Genomic DNA, 4,255 nt, shown 5'->3' with positions numbered 1-4,255 from the left:
AGAGAGAGAGAGAGCTAATAACTACAAATAAAGCGGATGTAATATTATTATTATTATTTGCTAAGCTACAACCCTAGTTGGAAAAGCAGGATGCTATAAGCCCAGGGGCTCCAACAGGGAAAGTAGCCCAGTGAAGAAAGGAAACGAAGAAAAATTAAATATTTTAAGAAGAGCAACATTAAAATAAATATTTCCTATATAAACTATAAAAACTTTAACAAAGCAAGAGGAAGAGAATTAAAATAGACTAGTGTGCCAGTATCACCCTCAAGCAAGAGAACTCTAACCCAAGACAGTGGAAGACCATGGTACAGAGGTTATGGCCCTACCCAAGATTAGAGAACAATGGTTTGAATTTGGAGTGTCCTTCTGATAACATTTGGATTGTAAAATTTAACAGCAAATTCCAGTCACTGGGAGCTGAGAAGTCATTCGGTAATGTCATAAATATTTGTTTAGTTTCGAGTAATATTAAGAATAACATTATGAGTCCCTAGAGATTGCAAAAGCAGCAGGGAACGGAAGGGAAAACGATGTATTGACGAACTAAGACATTTTGAGTGTAAGAACGAGAACATATATATATATATATATATATATGTATATATATATATATAGATATATACACTGTATATAATGCATATATATATATAATATATAAAAATATATATATATACACACACACACACATATATATATATATATATATATGTATATATAAAATCTGTTTATAAAGACCGCAAAAGAAAAGGGGAATGAAGAGAAGACGATGGATTGACGAACTAAGAAAATTTGAGTGTAAAAACCAGAACAAATATACATCCGTTTATAAACAACATCATTTAACAGGTAAAATTCCAAAACTCGTATAGAAAGACCATAAACAGAAGAGTGGAAGGACATATCTGAGGCTTTTGTCCTGCAGTGGACTAGTTACAATTGATGAAGGATGTAAAATAGTTAAAAGGCACTAAAAGTGTTGGAAGACACAGGCCTACATGGCTGAGGGCTAAGAAGTATGAAGTAGATAATGAATGGAGACGTATTGGATTAAAAGCTCAAGATAGAGACGACTGGCGAAATCTAACCGAGGCCCTTTGGGTCAATAGGCGTAGAAGATGATGATGATAGTTAAAATCATAATTTAAAAAAAAACATGTATATGTGTTTACTATTTACGTTTTGAAAAATAGATTAAACTAAAAAACAGGGAAATTAAATCATTCAATACATCACCTGAATATGATAAGAGTCATTTACCACCGCAAGGAATTCGGTTTAAGAATCCTACCAAGATGGGAGTATGAGATCCTGTGTCCCAAAGATGGGAGGAAGCGCCTGGTTCCTAACCAGAATTCATAACTGAGGTTCAGAAGTGCCACGATACTATACAGTAATCTAGAAGTTTTATTCCAGCTACGACCAGACTGTGGAATGCTCTTTCTAATCAGGCAATTTCACATACTCAAACTTGCAGCGAATGCTTTTAAATTGATCAAGCTAACATGTCTCTTCAAAGTTTATATATGGCAGATATAACATGTTGTTACTGATATTAAATTATTTTATATTAATTATTCATTATTCCTCAAGTAGTTTATATACTTCCTTTACACACTGTGTTATTTTTACCTTGTCGGAGTCCTTGGGCTTATTAGCCTCCTGCTTTTCCAACTAGGGTTGTAGCTTAGCTAACAATAATAATAATAATAATAATAATAATCCATTCTCTCCCCGTAATAGCCTTTATCAAAATAGTGGAATTGATAATGTTTTCAAATAAAACATAAGATTTCTTTTCCCCCAACAAACTCGGCATTTAAAATGCTCTTACTAAACAAACCTAATATTTTCACTGGGCCACTTAAGTTGAAATTGGTTGGACATCAAGTTGGAATAAAGGGAGCAGGAACAGAGGTGAAGGAGGAATTTGAAAACTGAATACAATGTAAAATTTTAAGGTTTTAAGGATACTCATGAATGGCAGAAGCAAGGGACAGTGACAATGCCTTACAGACTATAAATACACATGATCAACTCCCCACATCCCAGCTCAGAAGGATGGTGAGCTTGCAGACACTACGAGAAATTATCGACCTTGAGCAGGTCTCGAACTCTAGCCTAGTAGAATAGCCAGGTAGGGTCAATTCCAATAGGCCAGAAAGGGCGACGCAGAGACCCTTAAATAAGTCTACAATGTACAGCGTGACTATACTAAACTCCTACGGGAAATAATACGACACATCTAATAAATAAATACATGAAATTATTCTCTACTTGAACTGAATTCGAAAAAAGTATGTTAACTGCAAAACCTCTCAAAGTCACGTAAAGAATAAAGTGTGTGAATGTGATAACATTCTCCCAACCCTCTCTGGGTGCTGGGGCTAACATGCAGCTTGACGTCAATACGGCCGGACTAACTAAGAATGCATAGGCAACTAATATAATTACTGTGTAGTAAACTCTAAGGCCAAAGATCAGGCACTGATACATACAAGTTCATGCAGAATGCAAAATATAACCTAACTTTTTTTTAAATAATTCGTAAATCACGGCAGACCATTCGCGTTTTGAAAAATAAGTTGAAAAAAAGAGAGAAAAATAGTAAAAACGTATTATATTTTTGGCAATTACCCATACACGCACACACATATATATACATACATATTATATATATATATATATATATACATATATATACATATATATATATAATGTTTGTTTAATATTATTATTACTTGCTAAGCTATAACCCAACTTGGAAAAGCAGAACGCTATAAGCCCCAAGGGCTCCAACAGGGAAAATAGTACAGTGAGACAGTACTATAAAATAAATATCGCCTATATAAACTATAAAAAAAATAGAGTGTACCCTCAAGCAAGAGAAGTCTAACCCAAGACAGTGTCTTGGATCAGAGTTCTCTTGCTTGAGGGTACACATGGGCAGACTATTCTATTTGTTTCCTTTCCTTGCTGGGCTATTTTCTCTGCTGGCTCCCTTAGGCCTAATGGCATCCTGCTTTTCCAACTAGGGTTGTAACTTAGCAAGTAATAATAATAATTATAAAATAATTTGAGAGAGAGAGAGAGAGAGAGAGAGAGAGAGAGAGAGAGAGAGAGAGAGATATTCGTATTATGGCCAATTAATACACCAACTAAATCACCGTAAAAATATATATAAAAAAAGATAAAATAATCAACAAGCAGATGCAGTATTTATAACAATGATAAAACTTTAAATCCTGCTAAGATTAACAGGACATCCTTACAACCCACTGTGGGTTAAAGCAAGACAATATTCCCACAGGAGGTCCCACAACCAAGATAGGTCTATGAAAACAATTAGAAGATATGGAATAAAAAGGTAAAAATAATAATACTTGAATCGAAAAAAAAAAAAAATTATCAATTGCCTCTAAAAACACCTCGTTATCTGATCTTGAATTTCAATTATAAACGAAAATACTGATTTAAACCTTTATCATAAAATATAAATCAAAATGATCTTCAAAACTCGGTAATGTGGCTCCCATAACAACATATTTGTTCCCAGATATTCATAATAACTACTGTATTATCAATAAAAAGAGTTTTTATTTATAATAAAATCAACCAGATCGCCTACATCTGTTCTCTTATAAGAAAGTGTTTTATCTGATTAAGTTAATACAACAGAAGGATATGATAACGTTTTTCTGTAATCATTAAACTGATGTAAAATTATTATAAATGGTAAATAAAGAGCAAATCGTTTTAATACCATAATGTTGCACGTTGGAGACCTCGGTCGCCTGCTAGCAAGTCACGAGAGCGCTTACAACACATCCGTTCCTCACTACACCCTGAGAGCAACTAGTTTAGGTGACAGTAGTCACAGTCACACAGTAGTACTTGACCAACCGACTCTGAGGTGTGAGGTCTGACTCTGACAGCTGGCTCGGCCGCGCAACTCCACCCTCACCCCTCCACCACCCCAGCCCCCAGCCTCCAACACAATCGCCAACAGTCCTCTCTCCACCATTGTGGTCTCCAACACCAACCATATCTTCGCTTACACAGAGCTCCCGCCTCCCTACCCGTCTACCTGGGTCCCCAAGGAGGCCTCCCACCCCCACCCGACCACCACCTCTTGGCTCATAGCCAAACCTATTAATTCTCGTTTATTTTTCCTAGTTCTCCTGCTCAGCCGCGCGCTGCGCGTTTAGCTCTTTATATTTCTATAATCTTTTGTTTTTAGACTATTCTTCGCCTT

The 4,255-nt window shown here is 35.6% G+C and overlaps 1 long non-coding RNA gene across 1 annotated transcript in view; it reads right to left on the bottom strand.

Moving 5' to 3' along the window:
• LOC137637336 (uncharacterized) overlaps window positions 1–3,918 on the bottom strand; it is a 33,233-nt gene extending 29,315 nt beyond the window's left edge. Inside the window, exon 1 of the long non-coding RNA XR_011043565.1 lies at window positions 3,764–3,918. This is a non-coding gene — a long non-coding RNA (uncharacterized lncRNA). The remainder of the gene's footprint in view (window positions 1–3,763) is intronic.
• Between the last annotated feature and the right edge of the window lie 337 nt (window positions 3,919–4,255).

The sequence above is a fragment of the Palaemon carinicauda genome, unplaced genomic scaffold (genome assembly GCF_036898095.1).
Source record: "Palaemon carinicauda isolate YSFRI2023 unplaced genomic scaffold, ASM3689809v2 scaffold668, whole genome shotgun sequence".
Classification (NCBI taxonomy): domain Eukaryota; kingdom Metazoa; phylum Arthropoda; class Malacostraca; order Decapoda; family Palaemonidae; genus Palaemon; species Palaemon carinicauda.
This window is presented reverse-complemented; position numbering and strand designations above follow the sequence as displayed.